Below are 26,700 nucleotides of genomic sequence, written 5' to 3' on the forward strand. Positions count from 1 at the left end.
ATTTCTCACTTCCACTGTATAATCATAAGGGATTTGATTTAGGTCATACCTGAATGGTCTAGCGGTTTTCCCTACTTTGTTCAATTTAAGTCTGAATTTGGCAATAAGGAGTTCATGATCTGAGCCACAGTTAGCTCCCAATCTTGTTTTTGTTGACTGTATAGAGGTTCTCCATCTTTGACTGCAAAGAATATAATCAATCTGATTTCAGTGTTGACCATCTGGTGATGTCCATGTGTAGAGTCTTCTCTTGTATTGTTAGAAGAGGGTGTTTGCTATGACCAATGAATTTTCTTGGCATAACTCTATTAGTCTTTGCCCTGCTTCATTCCGCATTTCAAAGCCAAATTTGCCTGTAGGTGTTTCTTGACTTCCTACTTTTGCATTCCCGTCCCCTATGATGAAAAGGACATCTTTTTGGGGTGTTAGTTCTAAAAGATCTTGTAAGTCTTCATAAAACCATTCAACTTCAGTTTCTTCAGTGTTACTGGTTGGGGATAGACTTGAATAACTGTGATATTGAATGGTTTGCCTTGGAGACAAACAGAGATCCTTCCTTCATTTTTGAGACTGCATCCAAGTACTGCAGTTCTGACTTTTTTGTTGACCGTGATGGCTATTCCATTTTATATTCTTAAACTCATTTAAGTTTCTAAGTCATACTTACTGTCCAAATGGTATCACCATCTTTGATGTCAATGAAAAGCTAGGTGCCTTAGGTTAGGTCATTTTTCAGAAGTGGCAGATAAAAGAATGAAGATTTAATATCCATGTATTTTCTGTCACAATGTTTTACTTCCCCAGGTTCAAAAAATAAACAAAAATATAAGATATTATGTATAAATAATACTCCAAGGAGGTATGGAATTCATCACTATGCAAGCGAGGGCCACTGAGAACTGGCGCCAAAGAAGTACTTGTCTTTTGTATGGAAAGAATCCCATGAATTCTTCTTAGCTTTTTGTATGTTATTATTGTGTGCATTTCCTGATGCCTTGGGAAGAATTTGGAGCCTTTGCAATGAAAGATGAGACCTTTATTGTGACATAAAAGCTATCTAATTTATCTCTGACAAGATTTCCCCTTCACCCAGCACAAATCGAGTTCCAGCTTAATGTTGTCATTCCCTATAATGTAGAATATAAAACTAGAAGAAGTCGTTGGGGGGCTGCCCTGGGGAGAACAATGAGTGATGTCTTCGAGTTTCTTGTTAGCACCACACTGAACATTCCTAGATGTATCCCCAGAGTTTCCATAAGCCAGACAACTGGGTATTAAATGGAACTTCTGACGCTTGTCTCCCAGGATCATCCCAAAGATAAAATGAGACACTTTGAGTAATGAGGTCTAGCATAGTGGCCAGCTCTTAACACATCGCCATTTTATTTTCTTTCTCCTTCTTTCTATTTCTAAGGTTGATTACTACAGACTTTGCAAGAAAAGCTCTCTGTTTTTGCAATGGATTTTTTAAGTTGGGCTCCCTAAACTAAAAGGAAAAAATATCACACAATTTTCTTGTTTCTGTGTTCTAAATGCTAACATCTAATTTCCCTCCAGGCCTGGAGGGAATAAAATGAACTCACAGATCTGCTGAGGTTAAAATATTGAAGTATTTATCTTCAAAGTATGTAAGCAACATCAACGACCACAGTATTCCAAAGGCATGACTGTAAAAATAAACATATTTATTGTAAAAAGAGAACAGAGAGAAGGGAATAAGTGAGCAGAAGTTTTTTTTCTAAGCTTGACAACCATGATACTAGATTGAAGGATTTTTGGAATTTTTGAGAATATAAATATGTACACATGTATCTATATGCATACATATATTTGTAAATATATATCAATGCATTATATATAAATATGTGAGAGATATATGTAAATATATAATATCAAAGTTATATTTAAACCTGTGAGATATATATATATATATATGTAGATAGATAGATATAAATGTAAATCTAGAAAAGGGAGAGGAAAGCATAGAAAGATATATAAGAAACAGCAAGCAGTGTGGCATCTTTGAAGAACATCACCAAATTTGGGAACGTGAAATAAAAAGGCCAAGAAGTGAAGAGCAGAGTTTGGGTCCAAATGATGTCTGCCTTCTTTGCTAAGTATCTGGACTTTATCTTTGAAGCAAAGGGAAGCCACTTCAGAGTTATAATCATAGAAATGCCAAGATTTGGCCTGCACCTAAGGAAAAATTTCTTTGAGCCACTGTTTTGGGGGCAGGGGTGGGGGGGTGGGGACGTGGCAAGAGTACTGGAGTGGGTTGCCATTTCCTTCTCCAGGAGATCTCCCTGACCCAGGGATTGAACCCGGGTCTGAACCAAAGATCTTTACCATCTGAACCAAAGATCTTCATGACCAAGATAATCACGATGGTATGATCACTCACCTAGAGCCAGACATCCTGGAATGGGAAGTCAAGTGGGCCTTAGAAAGCATCACTACAAACAAAGCTAGTGGAGGTGATGGAATTCCACTTGAGCTATTTCAAATCCTGAAAGATGATGCTGTGAAAGTGCTGCACTCAATATGTCAGCAAATTTGGAAAACTCAGCAGTGGCCACAGGACTGGAAAAGGTCAGTTTTCATTCCAGTCCCAAAGAAAGGCAATGCCAAAGAATGCTCAAACTACCGCACAATTGCACTCATCTCACACACTAGTAAAATAATGCTCAAAATTCTCCAAGCCAGGCTTCAGCAATACGTGAACTGTGAACTCCCTGATGTTCAAGTTGGTTTTACAAAAGGCAGAGGAACCAGAGATCAAATTGCCAACATCTGCTGGATCATGGATAAAGCAAGAGTGTTACAGAAAAACATCTACTTCTGCTTTATTGACTATGTCAAAGCCTTTGACTGTGTGGATCACAATAAACTGTGGAGAATTCTGAAAGAGATGGGAATACCAGACCATCTGACCTGCCACTTGAGAAACCTATATGCTGGTCAGGAAGTAAAGGTTAGAACTGGACTTGGAACAATAGACTGGTTCCAAATAGGAAAAGGAGTATGTCAAGGCTGTATATTGTCACCCTGCTCATTTAACTTCTATGCAGAGTACATCATTAGAACTGAGGGCTGGAAGAAGCACAGGCTGGAATCAAGATTGCCAAGAGAAATATCAATAACCTCAGATATGCAGATGACAACACCCTTATGACAGAAAGTAAAGAAGAACTAAAAAGCCTCTTGAGGAGAGTGAAAGAGAAGAGTGAAAAAGTTGGCTTTAAAGCTCAACATTCAGAAAACGAAGATCATGGCATCTAGTCCCATCACTTCATTGGAAATGGATGGGGAAGCAGTGGAAACAGTGTCAGACTTTATTTTTCTTGGCTCCAAAATCACTGCAGATGGTGATTGCAGCCATGAAATTAAAAGACATTTACTCCTTGGAAGGAAAGTTATGACCAACCTAGATAGCATATTGAAAAGCAGAGACATTACTTTGCTGACTAAGGTCCATCTAGTCAAGGCTATGGTTTTTCCAGTGGTCATGTATGGATGTGAGACTTGGACTGTGAAGAAGGCTGAGCGCTGAAGAATTGATGCTTTTGAACTGTGGTGTTGGAGAAGGCTCTTGAGAGTCCCTTGGACTGTAAGGAGATCTAAGCAGTCCATTCTAAAGGAGATCAACCCTGGGTGTTCTTTGGAAGTTTCAGCTAAAGCTGAAGCTCCAGTAGTTTGGACACCTCATGCAAAGAGTTGACTCATTGGAAAAGACTGTGATGCTGGGAGGGATTGGGGGCAAGAGGAGAAGGGGACAACCGAGGATGAGATGGCTGGATGGCATCACCGACTCGATGGATGTGAGTCTGAGTGAACTCCGGGAGATGGTGATGGACAGGGAGGCCTGGCGTGCTGCAATTCATGCGGTCGCACAGAGTTGGACATGAATGAGCAACTGAACTGAACTGAAGAAATAATTCTGGTATCAGCTGTGGAATTCCTCAGATTTCAAAGCCAAATTCCATCCTTGACTCCTTCCTACCTCTCATAACTTCCCCATGTCCAATGAATGCAAAACTCTGTACATTTTGCCCTTTAAATATCTCTTCAACCTGTCTACTACTGTAGATCCCTTCTGACACTCCTGATCTGAACCAACATTACATCTTACTTGGATTATTTAATGAATTTCTTTAGTGGCCTCCCACAAAGCCTTTTTCCTCAGTTCCAATCCATCAACACCCAAGCGTCCTTTCCAGCTACAACTGGGATCATGTCATACTTCTGCTGGCCTTTCCTGGTGGCTTGGTGATGAAGAACCCACCAGCCTATGCAGAAGTGGTGTGTTCCATTTCTGGGTCAGGAAGATCCCCGGGAGAAGGAAATGGCAACTGGTTCCAGTATTCTTGCCTGGGAAATCCCATGGACAGAGGAGCCTAGTGGGCTACCATCCATGAGATCACAAAGAGTCATACACAATACAATGACTAAGCAGAAAAAAACACACCTCTGCTGGAAATCCCTGTGTCATCTCACAACACTCAAAACTACAAAAGATAGAGTATAAGACCTGGGAAACCTGGACACATTCCATCTCTTTGGTTCTATTCTCTGGTTTTCTAAACCAGAGCCCTACCAAAGCATCATTCATTGGCCCAGACCAGACTGATTCAGCTTCTGGCTTCCCTCAGCCCCCTTCCTCCTGCCTGGAGAGTGCATCCCCAACATCACCTAGCAACATGAGCCTTTCCTTCACTATCACTGCAAACTCCTCTCCAATACCACTCATCACGCCTGCATTTATCATGTAGGGCTTGTTTTCCTGGCTAGACAGGGAGAATGCAGGTCCACATCATCCTTATTCTCTGGTGAAACCCAGATGCCTAGCACAGCACCTGGATCACTGCAGATACTCAAGGAGCTTTTGGCAAACCAACTTGCCGGATAAATGAATAAAATGAGAAGCTCTCACTGTGCTAAATGTTACTGCTACAAAGACACATAAAACACAGTCCCTTCTTCTGAAGGAGCTCACAGTCTGTTAGATAACAGGGAATAATGAACAAAATACCATAGTCTATAATTCATCCTACTGCATTGGGACAAACAGGGGCTATGATAACACGGTGAATGAAGAAAAGCGTCCATGGTAGGGGTAGTATCTGAAGTAGTTCCGAGAGGAGGAATTGACGACTTTAGTCAGGCTGCTAGAACCGCAGGGAAAGGGAAGAGAAGGCGAGGATGCATGCTATATCAAAGAGATGGTGGATCATTGGTGTCTGTGCATCCAATAGTCACGGGTTTGAGTATTTGATATTAGCCCTGTAGATACAGATGGAGAACAGTAACGGATTTAATTTGTCTGAGGCAGGAATGAGACTGTAAGACTGATATACAGGGCTGTTACTTTGCTAATAAGTGGGTTCAGCTGCCCATTTGGCATCCTTATTGCTTAATAGCTTCATGGTTTTAAAATGTATTGCTGGACATACAGTAATAGTTCAATCTACTACATTTTATAGGTTGTATATGCCACTGAGGGTACCTGAACATCTTGAGACCTAATCCTTATGAATTTGGAGAAGCCTAATATTATAATATGAGCATTAAAGTATAGTGAATGATTGCCTAGTACACATATATACCCACATATGTATAGGTATGCATAGAATATATAGCAGTTAAATAAAAATAGCTATTATGTAAGCCCCGCACTAAGTACTTTTTACATATTATCTAAATTTATCCTCATAATAGTCCCCAAAAGATATATATTAATATAGCCTTATACAGATAGGCAGGCGCGGTGGGTCTTCCCTGATAGCTCAGCAGTACACAATCTTCCTGCAGTGGAGGAGATGCATGCTCAGTCCCTGGGTTGGTAGGATCCCCTGTGGGAGAGCGGGCCTACCCACTCCAATATTCTTACCTGGAGAAACCTGGCAGGCTACAGTTCATTGGGTCACAAAGAGACAGACACGACAGAAGCGACTGATCACACATGCATGCATACAGGTTAGGAACCTGAAGACTTGCTGGATTAAGTAACTTGCCCTTTATCTTAGGGTAAGAACAAGGATTTGAAGTCAGGTTTTTGCTTCCATAGCTCATTTCTTAAACTATTAGCAGTATGATATACTGTCAAAATAGATACGCAGACTTTCCCTGACTGTCAATGTTTCAGCTTATAACATTTGACTTTATAAGGGTGTGAAAGCATTATGCATTCAGTAGAAACTATACTAAGAATTTTAATCTTTTCCCAGGCTAGCAGTATGCAGTATGATACCCTCCTGTCATTCTGGACAGTGACAGCAATGCTTAGCTCCCAGCTAATCACCTGATCATGAGGGTAAATGACCAATATACCCACAGCCATTCTTTACCCACACAGCCATTCTCATTTTCAGCTCTAGTACAGAATTCAATAAATTACACAAAACATTGAACCCTTTATTATAAGACAAACTCTATATTAGATGATTTTGCCCACCTGTAGGCTAATGTAGGCTAAGTCTTGCAAAGAGTCAGACACAATTTAGCGACAGAACAACTACAAGGCTAATGGATGTATTGTGAGCACATTTAAGGTATGCAAGGATAAACCATGATGTTTGGTAGGCTGATTGCATTAAATGCATTTTTGATGTATGGTATTTCTAGTTTACCATGGGTTTATTGAGATGTAATTCCATCATAAGCCAAGGAAAATCTATAATTGATAATTAAACCATAGAAATGAAGAAAAATATGAAGGTCCTTAAATGCAAAAAACGAGCGTGACCATTATTATGGCTTTGTTATGGCAAAAAGAGAAAATAATCCTTGAGCTTCAAAGGCAACCTCCTGCACGTGTTTTGAGTTTGTTGATTTTGCTTTCAGCAAGATGTGCAGCCCGCATGACTGAGCTTTTCCACTGCTGCAGGATTAATTTCAGGTATCAGACATGTATTGGCGTACACTGACGGCTAGGTCTAATGCTCCTGGAGGCACACCTCATCCTTCATACCGTGATCACTCTTTTCTGTTGCCCTTCCATGTGTAAAATAGATTAAGCTTCCTTGGCATGGTCTTATAAAATATATTACAGAGGATGTAAAGTGGAATAGCTTTGTTTCATGGAGTAAAGGGAAGGGAGCCAGAGGAGTCCGGGCACAGATTTGCGTATCCTTTCAGTGTTTGAGAGTTAGCTATTATTTCATTCTATCTAAAAACTTCGCATCTACCCCACTTTAGGCTCTTTATGTGAACTGGCGCACCCTGGTAGATCAGAGGCACGAGCGACAGGAGTATAAACACGGGTCTTTAGGGCTTTGCCCAATAGTTTTTTTATGTTCTCTTCTTTACGCTTCTTGCTCCTTACACTGTACATGTTCATGTCCATGGGCCCATTTCTGTTTACCTCAGGAGTCATCCCACTGAACTTGTGATCTGATTGGTCCCCTTTGTAGGAAGCAGTTATCAGTCCCACGGTGTAAATGAGGGAATTGAGCCTCAGGTTTAGTTAGCAGTTTGAATAGTATGTAATTAGTAAACATCCATGACTTGACTTTGACTCACATCTGACTGATTTCAAAGCCCATTTTCTTTCTACTGTGTCAGATTTTCTAAGCTGTAACTTGCTATTCAGTTCAACAAACATTGAATATCTAACCCTCCAGAACCCAGCAGATCACTGTGCTAGGTTCTATAGTGGTACACTAATAAAAACAAAGATAAACTATGTAAAATCTAGTGAAAGAACCAGATATAGAGATGTGACGAAGCATGAAAAAAAGGCATGCTATGTGGTGATAAATCATTTTGTAATGGATAGAAATATCAAGTCACTCTGGTGTGTACCTGGAACTAACAGTGTTGTAAGTCAATAATGCTTCTTAACAGAATAAATAAATAAAATCTTACCACCAATCTTGTCTTCAGCAGCTCAAGCTGAATGACTTGATGTTTAAAATTGGTTAATCAATCAATGTATAGTGTACCAACAATATGTGAATGGCGACTTCTTGGAAAGGTGGGCATTTATTGCTTTGTGTTTCTTTAATGGACCTGGATAATCCTAGCTCTTCTTTGTCATTCTGTTCCTCTTTTAGACCCAGCAGAGGAAGTATGTGCCTTGAAATTGTCACTTTACTGCTAATAATACATACTGACCAGGACTATTTCATTTGATATGTTTTGCTTACCAGCTGATCTTTGGATTATCCCACTGAAATGATTCTATCACAAAAATGTTTTCACTTTTCATCTATAATAATTTAATTAATAAGCCTTTAAAAGGATATATCAGTTTATTGACAAGGCTACCTTCAAACAAAGACCTATCACTGGTCATGATATCAGGGATTTTTGGTTCATTTAGGCCCAGTCTTGCCCACAGTACTTAACCACTTGAGTGCATTACAGAGCCTGCTGACCTGGAGCAGGGTCTTGCTATTGTTTGTCAACTCCAATGTTAGCTGGGCCTTTGAAGAGGAACTCAGTTTGAGTTCATTAAAATCTCCAGTTATTTGTATTTGAGAAGAAATAGAAAAATTAACAAAATAAAATCCATTAAATAATCATGCATTAAATGTTCATGAAGTATGAAACATTTTTCTAAGCATTGTGTGGGACAGTGATTACAAAATGTGTGTCCACTGAGGGCTCATGATAGTAATAGATGACTTTATTCTGTTTCTTTAAAATGTGTTACTCACTAATCCAAATGTCCATCCCGTGACATCAGATCGTGAAGTATTCTTATTTGATAGATATAGAAATTTAGACTCTGAGAGATGAGCTGACCTACAGAAGGTTACTCTTGACAATTAGTTGTTGTTGTTGTTCAGTCACCAAGTCTGACTCTTTGTGACCCCATGAACTGCCTCATGCAAGGTTACCCTGCCCTTCACTCTCTCCCTGCGTTTGCCCAAACTCATGTCCGTTGAGTAAGTAAGCCATCCAACCATCTCATCCTCTGTCACCCATTTAGTACCTGAGATTCAAATACAAGGAGTCTGGCTCCAGAGTCTAAGACCTTAGCCATGACATTAACTGGAAGAGAAACAGTCAGCTTTGATGTCTTTGAAGTAAGGAAAGCTATGTAAAGTACTAGAGTAGAGCAGAAACAGATGCTGTCCTGTGACAGAGGAAGACATTACCTCTAACTTGGGGTGGGGAAGGATGTGTGGAAAGGAAATCGTGATTAGATCAGGTCTTGACTTGCTAAAAACTGTGAAAGTAGCTCCTTCTAATGAAGATTAAGTTTTAGTTAGTTTTTATAAAATATTAATATGCTCCAAGATTTCATAAAACAATGAAAACTCAGTTTTGTTTCTGATAGATATTCATGATCAAGTCTAGGATTTCTGTGTAACCAATGAAAGTCTTAGTCTATTTCTTATGATATTTCTCAATAATTATAAATAGTATTTATCCAGTTGCTTAAGGCAGAAATTTTGGTAGCAACTTTGACTCCAGGTTCATTCTGTCTTCCCCTTAAGACCTACCATAAATCCCTATCAAATATATATCCTATAATCCTTCAACATGTTTCATAAATCATGTTGCCTTGTACCTGTACCAGTGCTATTAATATTTTACAGCCTAAATGCAAGATGGTACAATTATCCTCAATAAATTAAATCCTGTGTTTCAGTTTGATTTTCTAGAGACATTTCTGAATACTTATTGCTATATCCAATAGCTTTGTGTAAAGCACATACTTAATAACTCTTCAGTGTCTTCATCTAAGAAAATTATTGACTTAAAAAATTAAAATTGATGAGTAAAGGGAAGTCTTTAGAGGGCTAACTATGAAAAATATTTAAAAATTTAATCAGAAACTTGGGACCATAATTATTTTACAAACTGAAAATCCCAACTGATTATTTCTTCTTGTCCATACATATGTAAATGAGAAGTACATTGTAGAGGAAATCAAAATAATATTATAGTAACGCAGTTCTGCTTATAGAAAATTTAATACCTTTGGCAGTGAAACACAATTTGTATTAATTTGACAGGATTTTCTTTCCTTTTTTTTTTTTTTTTTGCCAAAGCATGCTTGTGCCTAATGACCACCTTTTCTTTATAAATAGGAAACAAACTGAATAAAGGAATATTTGCAGGTTTCTTTTCTGCCCTATGTATAATAATTTACAATGGCTTTAGAGAAGCTATTGAAAACGTGCATATCTCATCAAAGAAAATAATTAAGTATGCACTATCTGACTTCCTCTACTTTGGAGTTTTTTCTTTGCCACCAATTTTGTCCCCTCCCTGACCCAGAGTGGTGTTTATCTGCAGCAGGCAGTGCTGGTGGCATGCCCATACATCCCCAGCCCTCACTTTTGTTATGCGCGATGGAAACTTCTTCCTGCAGGCACTGCACCTCTTTCCCTAAGGGCTTTCTATGGCCCTAGGTGCACACTCTACCTGCTTACAAGGGAACCTGAGGCTATTAGCAGGCCCCTTGGTGTAGGTCTCAGCCCAGATGAGCAGGGGTTGGTGGGCAAACAGCCAGCCTCCTGGTTCTTCAGGTGGAACCACTCTGGAGGATGCTCTGCTTTCCACAAGAAGTCCCCAGTGTGAATGAGCCCCAGTTTCCCACAGCAAGGGCTTCCCTGGTGGCTCAGACAGTGAAGAATCTGCCTGCAATGCAGAAGACCTGCGTCCAATCCCTGAGTCAGGAAGATCCCCCGAAGAAGGGAATGGCTACCCACTCCAGTATTCTTACCTGGAGAACCCATGGACAGAGGAGCTTGGGGGGCTACACTCCATGGGGTCACAAAGAGTCAGACTTGACTGAGTGACTAACTTCCCACAGTGATAACCTGCTTAATTTTTGTCGTTGCTGTTGAAGTATACCTGAGGCTGATTTATAATGTTGTGTTAGATTTAGGTGCACAGCACAGTGATTCAGATATAGATTCATATATATAGATAGATATAGATATAGATATATAAAATGTAAGTAAGGGTGTGTATATATATGTATATATATATACACACACACACGTGCACACACAAGCACAGAATTTTAGATTCTTTCCCCGTATAGGTTATTGCAAAATATTTAGTATAGTTCCTTGTGCTATACTTATTGGTTATCTCTTCTATATAGAGCAATGTAGACATGTTAATTCATGTACATGTACATATTAATGCATACATGTTAATGTGTACATGTTAAGCAGTGTATACTGTGGCCCTTATTGGTTATCTCTTTTATATATAGCAGTGTGCACGTGTTAATCCCAACCTCCTAAAATAACCTGTATTAATGGACTTTTATTACTTCCCTTTCCTTCTCTGTCTAGCTTCTCTGGCTTGGAGTCACTTCTTAAATAAATATCTAGGTTCAAGGTTGGCTATTGGAAGAACCCAACATAAGACTTTACCAGTCACATCAGATGAAGATTACAAATTCCAAGCTTCTACTCTGTAACTGTAGTCCTTTCCACCAGAATCCCCTCCTCTTACTTGAAGGAGGAAGAGAGAGAGAGAGGGAGGGAGGAAGGAGCAGGAGGAGGGGAAGGAAGAGGAGAAAGGATTGTGAGCAGGACCTCTGGGCATCTCTCCCTGCCTTTTTCCCCCCTAATGTTATGAGCTGACTTTTCATGTATGGAAAAATCCTACTAGGCTACTGGTCACCACGTTTTCGCAAACTTTGCTGCTATACACCAACTTCTAGGAAAGCTGTAAGCTTTTGTGGGACCCCTGACTCCTATCACAACAGGATTGGATAAGAGAACCTGCAAGCATCACAGTAAAATACATAAATGGTCTCAAGAAAGTGTTTACAGCCTTCTGAAGTAATTCACCCGGCACAGTCCCTTTGCGGTACCTAATTCTTGCTTAACCCAGGGTGCTGGTAACAAAGATAAATGATGCCGTGACAGTTGGCAGTACAAGCAGGATGACATGTCAGAGAAAAAAAGCCATCAGTTCTGATTGTTTGCCAGCAGTTTATTTCTCTCTCCCTCATCAGACCGAAAGTGGCAGCTATAGTAGATGTGTGATTTATACAACCCAGCAGTGCTCCCTGCACACATCTTTTTGCAAAGGAAAATGATGAGCAACACCTGTGACGGATACCTTCCACTCAAACATCAGAATCCTCCGATGATTTAAAAAAGGCAAAGGGGAGTGTCTGGGCTTTGCTTGGCAGGCAAATAAAAGAGAGGAAAAATTGTATTGGAGCCATTATGTACTCTGTGATGCTGGTAATGAACCCTGGTCAAGCTTTTGAGGGAAGAGAAGGAAGCCTCATTGATATTGGAGAGAATGGGTCACAGTTTCTTGTTTCTGTCGAGCTTTGTGGAAAGGAGAATGATGACATGGGAAAAACACGGTCTTTAGAGGAAGATCTGAGCTAGAATACCAACTTTGCTATTTTCTGGGTTGACAAGCTATTTTACCTCTATACGTCCCAGTTTTCTTAGTTGTAAAAAGTGATTTTAATAACTTTCATAGTGAAAGGTGCTCAGTTGTGGCCAACTCTTTGTGACCCCATGAACTATATAGTCCATGGAATTCTCTAGGCCAGAATATTGGAGTGGGTAGCCTATCCCTTCTCCAGCAGATCTTCCTGACCCAGGAATTGACCTGGGGTCTCCTGCATTGCAGGTGGATTCTTTACCAACTGAGCTATCAGAGAAGCCCAAATAGCTATCATACCAACTGACTATGTGAGTTAATCTTGGGATTATAGGCTATTTACAGGTACACAGACGCATATGGCTTAATCATGTTGCAGGAATGCAGGAATTTCTGGTGAATTACTTTCACATTGGTCTTAATTACTAAGAACCTCCCAGATGCTAGGGCTGTGTTAACAATAGAAAATCAAAGGTAGGTAGAGCTCCCAGTCAAGTTTGAGAAGAGAGGCCGATTTAGCACAGGAGTGCTTGTATCTTTTCGATAAATACATGTCCTTCTTTTGTCTGTCTTTGAACAGAGAATTATTACTCTGCTTTTTTCCACAAACAGCTAGTTGAGGGATTTTTGCTTCCATGCCACAGAATGAAACATGCTTGCATGAATCTGGAATTATATATATATAACATTTAACCAAAACCTGTCTTGATGGTGATAAGGAAAGGTGATCTTTCATCAGATAAAATAGGAACTTTCCTTGAGTCTAGTAAGACGTTACCAGTAGTATAGTCTTATCTATTCTTATGACCTGATGTCTCAGTTTTGTCTTCTATAACTGAAGCAGAAGCCTCAGGCATACTGAAATGTCAGTGAAACAAGCAAGAGAAAAGACTCTGTGATGGGATAGAAAATAAAGGCAGTGGGGAGCATTTCAGTGATGGTCCCTAAGGAGGAATTGGTGGGCTTGGTTGCCCAGGGCTTGAGTCAGTAAGCAAAGGTGGTGACGCTGTGTGTGAGGCAGGGTGAGAGGGTCCACCCTGCGATGGTAGGGCTCAAATTAGCAGGGTGGCAGACTTGTGTTTGCAAAAAGTTTGTCAAATTTAGAGAAGAAATCTAATCTCTGAGTGAATATTTGTAGGAAATGGTGCATATTCCCTGGGGTGGATTTGAAAAATGTTAGTGCAGTTGTTCTTGAGTCTACTATTGATTAGATTAACGTGGAAAGCTTTCTCAAAACAAAAGGAAACAAAACCAAACCAAACCAATGTCTAGATCTTACTCCCAAACCAATTAAGTCACAATCTCAGGGTAGAATCATTATAAAAAGCTGTATGTATACAAAAATCGAAAGGAGTTTACACTGAACATCTGTATGTTTTTCATTTGGATTCTACGTTTAAAAGTTTGCTAGACTTGCTTTATCAAATATCTACCTGAATATCATCTAGTAATGCATTCTGTTGGTACATTTTGAAGCAGATTGCAGATCTTTGCACACTGAGTATGTCAGCGTGCATGTCGTTAACAAGAATACAATAGTGTTTACAACACTTGTCTTCTGTTATAAAATTTACATACAATGAAATGTACATACCTTAGTCCATTTGCTGAGTTTTAGTAAATGCATGAACCTCTGTAACCCAAGCTTCTATCATGGTATAGAATATTTTTGTCACTCCAGAAAGTTTCCTCATGCCCTTTCCCAGTCAGTTCCTTGTCTCCACTTCCCAGAGGGCATCATTATTCTGAATTTTTTCCTCACCACAGATTATCAACTTTTTGAGAATTTCACACAAATGGAATCATTTGCTATGTATTTGCTGTGTAAGGCATTGTTCACTTTGCATAACACTTTAGAGGTTTATCTAGGCTAATGCCTCTAATAGTACATTTTTTCTTATCCTTGAGTTTTGCAGTGCGGTATTGTATAAACATACTGCATTTTGTTTATTATCCATTCTCTTTTAAAGGGCACTTTGGCTGTTTTCAGCTTTTAGCTATTATAAGTAAACCTACTATGGGCATTCTTTCACAAGTCCTTTTGTGAACATATGTTTTCCTTTTGTAGGAGGAGAATCACTAGGCCTTAACGTAAGCTTAGTGCCATTTTACAAGAAACTGTCTAAACATTTTTTTCTAGAAGATTACACCATTTTTTGCATTCCCACCAACAATTTACAAGAGAATTCTAGTTTGTTCCACAACCTCACCAGCATTTGATGACATCTTTTTTTTTCCCCCTAAAGAAAAAACAAATGCTTTGTAAACTTTATTTTCTTGTTCTTCCAGTATTTTGGAGATAAAATTGACCTGTGGCACTGAATTCTTTGATTTACATCCATCATGATGTGATTAGCACAATAAGTTTGGTGATCAATATTTTTAATTATAGTCATTCTGGCATACATACATTGGTATCTCATTGTATTGACAAGTAATATCAACCACTTTTTCATACACTTACCAACCATTTATGTATCTTCTTTTGTGACTTTTAAGTTGTTTGGTCACTTACATTAGGTTCTTATCTACTTACTATTAAGTTGAAGGGTTTTGTTGTCATTTGCTTGTTTTTACATACCCTAGATCCCAGTCTTTTGTCAGATATATGTTTTATGGAAACTTTTCTCTCGATCTGTGTCTGGAAAATTTATTTTCTTTATCATATTGTTTAATGAGAGAAGTTTTACAATTTGCTAAAATCTAATTTATATTTTTATGGTCATTGCTTTTTTAGCTGGTCTAGGGGCTGGCACCCCACTCCAGTACTCTTGCCTGGAAACTCCCATGGACGGAGGAGTCTGGTGGGCTGCAGACCATGGGTTCGCTGAGGGTTGGCATGACTGAGCGACTTCACTTTCACTTTTCACTTTCATGCATTGGAGAAGGAAATGGCAACCCACTCCAGTGTTCTTGCCTGGAGAATCCCAGGGATGGGGGAGCCTGATGGGCTGCCATCTCTGGGGTCGCACTGAGTCAGACACGACTGAAGCGACTTAGCAGCAGTAGCAGCAGCAGCAGGGGCTTCCCCTTAGCTCAGTTGGTAAAAAATCCGCCTGCAATGCAGGAGACCCCAGTTCAATTCCTGGGTCAGGAAGATCCCCTGGAGAAGGGATAGGCTACCCCCTCCAGTATTCTTGGCTTTCCACTGTGGCTGAGCTGGTAAATAATCTGCTTGCAATGCAGGAAACCTGGGTTTGATCCCTGGGTTGGGAAGATCTCCTGGAGAAAAGAAAGGCTACCCACTCCAGTATTCTGGCTGGGAGAACTCCATGGGCAAAGGGTCAGACACGACTGAGAAACTTTCACTTTCACTTTTAGGGTTTCCCAGGTGGTGCTACTGGTAAAGAATTTATCTGTCAGTGCAGAAGACCTAAGAGAGATGAATTTGATCCCTTGATCGGGAGGATTCCTGGAGGAGGGCATGGCAACCCACTCCAGTATTCTTACCTGGAGTAACCTGGCAGAATAACCAGAGGAACCTGGGACAGACTGAGATTCCTGGTCTCTAAGAGTTGGACATGACTGAAGTGACTTAGCATACATACAAGAAAAATTCGGCTTTCATACTTTTTCAAATGATTCTAACTTATAGCCAAAAGTGAGACCATCTGGATTATAGAGACCAGTACAGTTCTCTGACAAGCTATACAGCTATTAAGAAAATTAAAACATCAAATTTGGAAAAAAAATTAACATATTTGGGAGAAATATTATCTTGAGAGAACTTGAGTATTCAGTCTTCATACCAGGGCACTGAGCTTATGGTAGCTGGTTAATCCCAGGCCCTCTCAGAGCTTATAACATGCTCCATGACTAGATCATGATGATTTTAGGTACTGGGTAATGTGTGTGTGCTAAGTAGCTTCAGTCTTGTCCTACTCTTTGCAACCCCATTAGCTGGAGCCTGATGGGCTCCTCTGTCCATGAAATTCTCCAGGGAAGAATACTGGAATGTGTTGCCATGCCCTCCTCCAGGGAATCTTCCTGACCCAGGGATCAAACATACATCTCTTACGTCTTCTGCACTGGCTTGGTGGTAAAGAATACACCTCCCAATGCAAGGGACATGGGTTCGATCCCTGAATCAGAAAGGATTCCTGGAGAAGGAAATGGCAACCCACTCTAGTATTCTTGCTTGGGGAATCCCATAGACAGAGGAGCTTAGTGAGCTAAGGTCCATAGAGCTGCAGGAGGAGTAACTAAACGAAAACAACAAAGATAGAAGTTGTAATATTGGAGGCATTGGTGACTATAGTTGAATAGGAAAATGGGGAATCAGGAGTTAACATTCTCAAAACTGGGATCTTCAGTGTTCTATCCCTACTAGAAATGGACTAGTATATTGGCTTATATGCTGCTTCTAAGTCGCTTCAGTCGTGTCCGACTCTGTGCAATCCCATAGACAGCAGCCCACCAGGCTCCCCCGTCCCTGGGATTCTCTAGGCAAGAACACTGGAGTGGGTTGCCATTTCCTTCTCCAATGCATGAAAGTGAAAAGTCAAAGTGAAGTTGCTCAGTCGGACACGACTGAGCGACCCCATGGACTGCAGCCTACCAGGCTCCTCCATCCATGGGATTTTCCAGGCAAGAGTACTGGAGTGGGGTGCCATTGCCTTCTCCAATTGGCTCATATAATTTTCCTAAAAAAAAAAAAAAAAAAAACTTGTATGGAACACGTTATGGAAAAACCAGAAACTAAACCTACTACCTTTGTTGGCAAATGCTGCATTAGTTTGAGCTTAATTTGGATTAAGACCACAAGATCAAAATGCTCAGGAAGGGAAGAAAGAGTAGTTCATGGAAATACTGGTTCCCATTTATTTAGTGCTTAATACACATCAGGAGTTGCCAAACTAGCCAACAGCTAAATCTGTCTCACAATTTTTGTGACATAAATTGTACTGGAACATAGACACCTCCTTCATTTACTTATTGTCTATGGCTATTTTCACACTGCAGTGGTTGTTGAGTAGTTTGCCAGGTGGTATGGTCCACAAAGTCAGAAATATTTCCTATTTATCTCTTCATTGAAAAGTTTATTGACACTCGATATTCATTATTTTAAAGCTGCATAATATGTCTGTAGGGAAGATGTTTTCTGTCCATTTCAAGTATGGAGAAACTGAAGCTTAGTAAATTTAGATTACTCATCCAAGATGGTAAAAGGGAAAACTAGAATTTAAACTCTTGTATGTATAGCTTCAATGCATATTCTCATTCTGTTGTACAATTCTCTCTCCTTCAGTTATAGAGATGAACTTAAAAAATGCAAATACAATAATTATGGTCATTGAAAGGATTTGTCATGCATTAGATACTGGAAAACAAAACTGGTTAATAAAAGGAATAATTGGTATTGAAAGATTACAAGGAAATATGGACATTTAATGAGTCATATACAAGATTAATTTACATACCATGGGCAGAGTCTGCACTACATTATGTAATCATCTGGTTAACATCAATTCCTTGTTTAGGACAAAGCATTAAGACCCATCAAGATATTGTAATTCAAAGCAGAAATGCATCCGCATCAAAAGCCATATTCTGATACTGGAGAGTCTGTGGGTAGAAAAAGGCACATGTGGTGAAAGAAAGAACATTTTAACTCGCCCTTGACAAAAAGGAGGCATTTAGACTTGCAACACTGCAGGCAAGGAAAGCAGTGCACGTGTAAAGAGCAGGCTCTCGTTTATTTTTTCTAGAAAGTAGACTGAAGGAAGCTTTGCTAAAAATATGACAGAAAAGAAAATCAATGTTAGATCATGTGAAGTCTTAAATGCCTGGTTAAAACACTGCATGTAAGTGAAGCCCGTTTATACCTAAGATGACCAACTTCACTTGCCCAGAATTGAAAGTGAGTCCTGGGATACAGGACTTCTGATGCTAAAACTAGAGTGGTCTTGAGTGAATTGGGATGGCCAGGCTCTGCATTTACACACACACACGCACACACACACACATGCACACACATGCACACACATACTCCTAAAGTAGCATATGTTCCTACAGAAATAATACAGAACCATAATCCTTCCTAACTCCCATTTAATATTTAATAACATTCATCTAAGGGATTGTGAGAGAAAGGATGAATTGAGTCAACTGGAATTCACCTGAGAATAATGTGAGAATTGGCTGCTGAATTCATTATCAATTATATTTCATTTTAGCAGATCCCAGCATTACTGATACACAGTGTGATAACTCTAGAAAAGGGATACGAACTAGAGAGGCTAATTAATAAAACATCCTTTTCAGAGAAAAAAAGCAACAAATAATCAAGCAATCTCCTTTGTGAATCGGTTTTAAGATACAGGATTTTTAATTAAAAATCATCTCATCTTATTTTTTGTTCTATGTTAATAAAGAGTTTTAAATTGTGACTAACATATTGGGCATTGCAAACTTTGATTACTTAAGGGTACTTGATACAAAATAACATTTGATTTATTCATTTTTTGCTCATACATTCAATCACTCAAGGAAGAGTTTTCGAGAGCCTACTAAATGAGGGGAAAATGAACAAAAGACAAATGCCCTGTCCCCAAGTAGATCAGGAATCCCTTAGGAAAAGAGATATATAAAGCAAATACTAACAAAGCAAAGAGGTAAAAAATAAGAAACAGATTTGTGGAAGAGGGGGGTTCTTTTCACTTTCAATGAAGTAGTTAAAGAATTCTTCATAGGAGAGATAATATGTGAGAGAAGCCTGGGTAGATCTTTGGAGGTGAGCTAGCGTCCACATTTTACTTACAGGGGAATGAATGAATAAAAGGAGGGAATTAGATATGACGGTCTATACTGAACAAGCAGACAGGCAGCCTGGGCCCGGCAGAACTGGTGGAATATTTATTGAGAAAACAGAGGAAGGTGAAGGCAAAATCAGTGTAACCAGAGGATGGATATAGACCATGGAGAAAGGAATGTGAACTGCAGAGCTGGGCGTCTGTTGTTACAGAGTGAGTCTCAGGAGTAGGGCTGAATCAGAAGGATCGTAACTGATCTGAAGCTGTATCCAAAGACAAAGAAGAAATGGCAAAGAAGGGAATGTATGATAAACAGGCAAAGATTAGAATGCTGTGAACTCGGTAGAGTCATTAACATGCTTATGCTTTGTTGTGGAGATGGTAGACCATCATATGAGTTCTTGAAAGTAAGTTGGTACCTAGCAATTCTGCTTCTGGGTATGTGTGAAAGAAAGCTTTTGTGAATCTGTAAAGTTTCTTTTGTCAAGGTTGTTTATTTTAATGGCATTTATAGTGGAAAATATTGGGTACCCATGGGCGAATGGATAAAAGTGGAGGAGTAGTACACAGTAATTAGAAACCATAAGATCTGAAAGCATAGTACTCAGAATAACGACAGATAGAAGGAAGCAGAATAACATTTATAACACAAGATGGGTTTCATAAATTAAATATACATGTTCCCCAAATGACAAAATAGTTTTTCATAATACAGCATATTCTTTCCTAAAATCATCTTGCTGTACAAAAAATACCACACTTGTGAGACTGTTTTGGAGAGAACAGGAAAAGCTCTGTCGGTGACATGAAAAAGAAACAATAAAAAAACTGCAGCACAATTAAGCATGCACAATTTTAAGCTTTTAACATTAAGTTAAAAGCATATACACTGCAGTGCATAGATATTCCTACTTTTACCTTCAAAGAGATCAGAAGTTTTCTTGAGAAAGTGGGCTTGAATGTGGGAAAGGTTGTAGTTTGTGAGTTATTATGGGATGATGGAATGACGCTTATCTGAAGTTAGAAAGTTGTTAACACAGTTGTGAATATATGGTTTATAACACACTTGGTGACTTGAGGTAGTTGGTAGATATTTAAGGTAGGGGGGTGTGTGTGTGGGGGGAGTGGGTGTGGGGGTGGGTGTGTGTGTGTGTGTGTGTGTGTGTGTGTGTGTTGTATTCCTACCGGGTCAGCAGGGTGCAGTTTTCTGCACTCACCTATTGTTTCTCCTGGATGGAATTACACATAATGTGAAGTCTGAACCGTGCTCAATTTTTTTCTTTATATCCTTGGCATTGGAACAAATTCACTGTTACGAAACAAGTATTACAGAAGAAATGACTATATGAACACACGCAAACAAATGAACATAAGACAGTGTGAAAAAAAGGAAATACAGAAATTTATAAAATAAAGCAGGAGACTTTGATGAGCCAATGATGATAATTGCTAGTGTTCCTGGGTTGGTGAGTATGACTAATCCATTCTCTTCTGACTTTCATTCAAAGAAAAAGAAAAGTGGGGGACAGAGAGGGGTGACATATGTTCAGGGTAAATATTTCAGGGAAGATTCTGTAAGAAATCACAGGGTGCCTGAGATGGTTTCTATGTGTAAAATGAGTTTATTAAAAAAAAAAAAAAAAAGAGGAAGGGGCTAAGAGAGAACTTTAAATCCAGGTGTTGACAGTGAATAATGGTCTTAGAGATAGAGGAATAGTATTGCAAGGCACAGGAAACTCAGCCACAAGATCTTATGGAACTAGAGAAAGACAAAGAGGACTGAAAGAAAAAATCAACACAGATAATAGTTGATCATAAACAGAAAGTTGATCTCTAAATCAGCCAAAGGCACTATTATGAGTAAGTTCCCTTCCATTTCAAACTTTGTGAGTAGTAATACCCATATATCCTTCCCAATATATGGCTCACTGAAAAAAGCAAGCAGATTATATAGCCGAAAATCACTGATGTTCGGAAGCTGCAAAGAATATCCAATAATTTAGTGACTGCCACGCATTTTGATCACAGGATGTGGAGGCATGGTTTTGGAGGTACACAGAAACTGTAAAAGGAGATATGAAAAGTAGTCTGCGGAGGAAATAAAAACTGCAGATTCAAGGGCAAAAATGAGAAACCAGCCTCTGGAAGGTAATGAACAATAAGATAGTCGATGGTAAAAATGAAAGGTGATAATGAATCACTTTTACACAGATGAATATTCACTGGGATGATGTGGCTTGAAAAGGGGAAAAAAAAAAGTGTGTATTTTGAAGATTGAAAGACACTGTAGTTGAAAAGACAGGCTAGTAGTTTCCCTTTGAAATGACGCAGGCCAGAGTACAATGTAGAAGTATGCACTTCAAAGTACACCTAGAGCATTTTTATTCAAGGTTACATATAATACCTAAAGGACGCAAAGGATGGAGGGAGAGAGTGAAGGAGGGAGGGTCTACTAAGAGTCAGATAATGTGATACAGAGATTAAGTCATTTATCTTCCATGTTAATATGATTTTCCTTGGGTAGCCTAGCTCGCAGTTGGGATCCTCCTTACCTCTCAAAATCTATATAACATTGCATTTAGCTCTCCTCACCAACCTGCTGAGGCTGTGGACATGCAATGCTTCCCAAAGTATATGCAAAGTTCTATTTCCATGGCCACCTAAGTGTCTGAGTACCTTTTCTGTCTTGGGTCATCTTTGTTGACCGACAGTTGGAACTCAGGCTCTTTCCTTTAAAAAAAAAAAATCAACAGTCCTAATAAATTTGTCTGAGTCTGTTATTACACTGTCCTAAAATGCAGCGTAAAAGAGAAGGGTTTACATCATGGTCATGTGAACAAATGAATATGGAAAATTAGGAAAGCTCACTCTTAAAATGCCCTTCAGCTACCACACTACTGTAATTTCATAAATATTTTACCCTAATGGACTGTAGAAACTCCCCCCTGGATCTTTTTTGGCCATTCCTTCCCCTCTTCACAGTTTTTTCTCTCCTCCTCTATTTCAAGATGAGCTATTCCACACAGAGCATGTTTTCCCTCTTCTCTGAAGCTGGGGTGCCCGTTCCCTAATGCCAGAGTTTATCAGTTCAGCCACTTGGTCATGTCCAACTCTTTGCAACCCCTGTCTGCAGCTCGCCAGGCCTCCCTGTCCATCACCAACTCCTTGAGTTCACTCAAACTACATGGGGTTTTTGTGTCAGTGATGCCATCCAACCATCTCATCCTCCATTGTCCCCATCTCCTCCTGCCTTCAATCTTTCCCAGCATCAGGGTTATTTCCAATGAGTCAGTTCTTTGCATCAGGTGGCCAAAGTTTTGGAGTTTCAGCTTCAGCATCAGTCCTTCCAATGAATATTCAGGACTGATTTCCTTTAGGACTGACTGGTTGGATTTCCTTGTAATCCAAGGGACTCTCTCAAGAGTCTTCTCCAACACCACAGTTCAAAAACATCACTTCTTCTGTGCTGAGCTTTCTTTATAGTCCAACTCTCACATCCATACATGACTACTGGAAAAAACATAGCTTTGACTGGACAGACCTTTGTTGGCAAAGTAATGTCTCTGCTTTTTAATATGCTGTCTAGGTTGGTCAAAACTTTTCTTCCAAGGAGTAAGCGTCTTTTAATTACATGGCTGCAATCACCATCTGCAGTGATTTTGGAGCCCCAAAAATAGAGTTAGCCACTGTTTCCACTGTTTGTTTCCCCATCTTTTTGCTATGAAGTATGGGGCCAGATGATGGATCTTAGTTTTCTGAATGTTGAGTTTTAAGCCAGCTTTTTCACTCTCCTCTTTCACTTTCATCAAGAGGCTCTTTAGTTCCTCTTCACTTTCTGTCATAAGGGTGGTGTCATCTGCATATCTGAGGTTATTGATATTTCTCCCAGCAATCTTGATTCCAGCTTCTGCTTCCTCCAGCCCAGCATTTCTCATGATGTACTCTGCATATAAGTTAAATAAGCAGGGTGACAATATATAGCCTTGACGTCCTCCTTTCCCTATTTGGAATCAGTCGGTTGTTCCATTCCATTCTAACAGTTGTTCAAGTTCTAACTGTTGCTTCCTGACCTGCATATAAATTTCTCAAGAGGAAGGTCAGGTGGTCTAGTATTCCCATCTCTTTAAGAATTTTCCAGTTTGTTGTGGCCCCCTCAGTCAAAGACTTTGACATAGACAGTAAAGCAAAAGTAGATATTTCTCTGGAATTCTCTTGATTTTTCAATGATCCAGTGAATGTTGGCAATTTGATCTCTGGTTCCTCTGCCTTTTTAAAATCCAGCTTGAACATCTGAAATTTCACTGTTCATGTACTATTGAAGCCTGGCTTGAAGAATTTTTGAGCATTACTTTACTAGTGTGTGAGATGAGTACAATTGTGTGGTAGTTTGGCCACTACTGAGTTTTCCAAATTTGCTGGCATATTGAGTGCAGCACTTTCACAGCATCATCTTTTAGTAATTGAAATAGCTCAACTCGAATTCCATCACCTCCACTAGCTTTGTTTGTAGTGATGCTTTCTAAGGCCCACTTGACTTCACATTCCAGGATTTCTGGCTCTAGGTTGGTGATCACACCATCATGATTATCTGGGTTGTAAGATATTTTTTTGTGTGTAATTTTTCTGTGTATTCTTGCTACCTCATCTTAATATCTTCTGCTTCTGTTAGGTCCACACTCTTCCTGTCCTTTATTGTGCCCATCTTTGCATGAAATGTTCCCTTAGTATCTCTAACTTTCTTGAAGAGATCTCTAGTTATTCCCATTCTATTGTTTTTCTCTATTTCTTTGCATTGATCCCTGAGGAAGGCTTTCTTATCTCTCTTTGCTATTCTTTGGAACTCTGCATTCAAATAGGTATATCTTTCCTTTTCTCTTTTGCCTTTCTCTTCTCTTCTATTCACAGTTATTTGTGAGACCTCCTCAGACAACCATTTTGCCTTTTTGCATTTCTTTTCCTTGGGTGTGATCCTGATCCCTGCCTCCTGTACAATGTCAGGACCCTCCTTATCACGGTGTGATTTTTTTTTAATGTAAAACACATAGAAATGTAATCCTCATAGAAATTCTGCTTGTCAGATGATAAATTCTTTCCCTCTTTACCTTGAGTTTTATGGATAGCAGTGGAGGTTCAGCCAGGTTAAATGACATATACAAGATCACAAAACAACTAAGGAGGATGAGCCAGAACTCAAAACCTGCTTCTGTGAATAAAAATGAGAAGCTTGTTTTAAGAGACCCTGGTGCAGGAGGCATGCCACAATGCACCCCACAACTGACAATGGAGCTACCTGTGAGGTCTCATTTATCCCCCACGTTTTACAGATGAGGAGACTGAAACCGCAAGAGAGTGAGGCACCATTTAAAAGTCACACTTGTATTTAACATGTATCTGTTTTCTGGGCAATAGAAGCATGGAAGGGATGAAGAAAAGGACAGATATTTGAAAAGGAAAGTCTGCCATAGACAGTTTGGTGAGTGAAGGGCTCTGGGGACTTCTTTGAGTGTAATAGTTTGCTCTGAGAGTACGCAGAGCCCTATATGCATTTCTGATATTTTTCTAGTCTGTGAAACAAATGCATTTTTTTTCTCTTTTCCACACTGATCTTTGGGGTTTTCTGACTTTTGGTAGGTCCAGTTATTTTTGACTTATGGATAATAGCAACACAGAGAAGATCCTCCCCCTGGTTGGACTAATGGGGCTCTCATTTCCTCTGGAAGCTTGGCAAGCCTGGCAGTGTGAGGGCAGTTTTGGACTTGCCTGTCAGAGAGGGAGTTTTTGTCATCAATCTTCCTCTGCATGTGGAGCAGAAGTGTGGCGAGGGGAACTGCTGTCTGCAAAAATTGCTTCTAAGGTGGGGAAAGATTATTTACATGCCCCCTTCCTTAGAGACAGGCCCTCACAGAGGTCTGTGATTGGCCTGGAAAGTGAAATAGGAATTAGGCTCTCACAGCATCCTGGCAGGCAGCTCATGCAGGCCTTTCTCCTGACCCCCAAGCTGTATTTCTAGCACAGCAATATCTTGGTGTCCTCCTTTTCTTTCAAGCCGAGAGCATGGAGTAAATACTGTTCCTGCATCTTATACTTTCCCAACACAGCAGAATACACACAATATTCGGGTCTTCCTTCCCAGATCTTTTGTGAGGTACTTATTTTAGCAGTAAGAGCACAGCCTCTGGGTCCCTGCTGAGGTGCATGACCTTGGGCAGGTTACTCAGATTCTCTGCGTCTCAGTTTCCTGGGACATCAATTGGGGCTGATGATGGTAGCATCTTCTTCTTAGAGTCAACATGAAGATAAAAGTAGTTAGTGTTGATAAAGCACTTATAAGAGCACATGGTGTTTATCAAGTGTGACATAAGCATCTGGGAGACTGAAAATGTAACATGGAATCTCTGAGGATGTGTGCACATAGGTATCCAAAGTTAGGACTTTGTCCAGCCCTATGCTTCTGCATTGTGTATGGCGTCCTTTCCTGTTATGTATCCCTCTTTATTGAAATGACTTCTGTTCATGATAAATGGCAGGGTTTGCGGGTGAAGAGTTGTTCATCCTATTTCTTACTTCATCCCCACTGCCGCTGCTGCATAGTTGAAACCCTCAGAGTTTCAGTCTCCTGTCTACATTGGATATTCACTTTTGGAAAAGTAAATGAAGGCAGGATGGAGAATCTGACCCCTGCTTTTTAAATCTTTGATCTCTTCTAATAGGAAGTCAGGCTTCCGGGTGGTGTAGTGGTAAAGAACCCACCTGCCAATGCAGGAGACACAAGAGACACAGGTTTAATCCCTGGGTCAGGAAGATTCCCAGGAGAGGGAAGTAGCAACCCACTTCAGGATTCTTGCCTGGGAAAACCCATGGGCAGAGGAGCCCGGTGGGCTACAGTCCATGGGGTCACAAAGAGTCAGACATGACTGAGTGTGCCCGCGCGCGCACACACACACACACCCACACACCCACACATACCCACACACACCCACCCACCCACCCACCCCAATAGTATCTGGATACTACTTCTCAGAAGAGCCCCCTCCACATCATGAGTAATAAAGCTCTTCAGTAAGAAAAATGGAAGATGTGAGGCCCCTGTACCAGGCCTGCGTCAGTTTCTAGAGGACCTGTCGTGTTTAGGAATCATCCTTCCCTCTCAGCTTTTCCTTCTGTTCCCTGTGGTGATTTCAAATTTGGGTGGATCAAGGTCATTCAAAAACCTTCCACCACTTGTCCAGGGATCAGTGAGGTGGAACTGAAGACTTTGGAAGTGGTCCAGGTTATTTTGAAGAAACTCGAGGATAAAAGATCTGGAGCTGCTTAGGGCTGCCTAATTTCCCCAGGGAAACTTTTTGGCATGTGTTAACACTGCTGGTAAGACCAAATAGCTGAGGCAGTTTGGCATGGCCAAGAGGAAATGTGCTTAACAGGAGATAAACTCATTGCCAGGACCATTCTAACTGGGAAAAGTATAATAGAAACTTGTAGTAAATCACTCTGCATATAACCACTCATGTTGTAACCACTTATAGCAAGGGAAGCTTCACAAAGGGGAAGTGAAAACTAATTCTCACTAACAGTGATAATGAATAGTAGAGTCAAAACATGAATTGCAGAACTTCACAGATGAAGTACA

The sequence above is a fragment of the Ovis canadensis genome, chromosome 21 (genome assembly GCF_042477335.2).
Source record: "Ovis canadensis isolate MfBH-ARS-UI-01 breed Bighorn chromosome 21, ARS-UI_OviCan_v2, whole genome shotgun sequence".
NCBI classification, from domain to species: domain Eukaryota; kingdom Metazoa; phylum Chordata; class Mammalia; order Artiodactyla; family Bovidae; genus Ovis; species Ovis canadensis.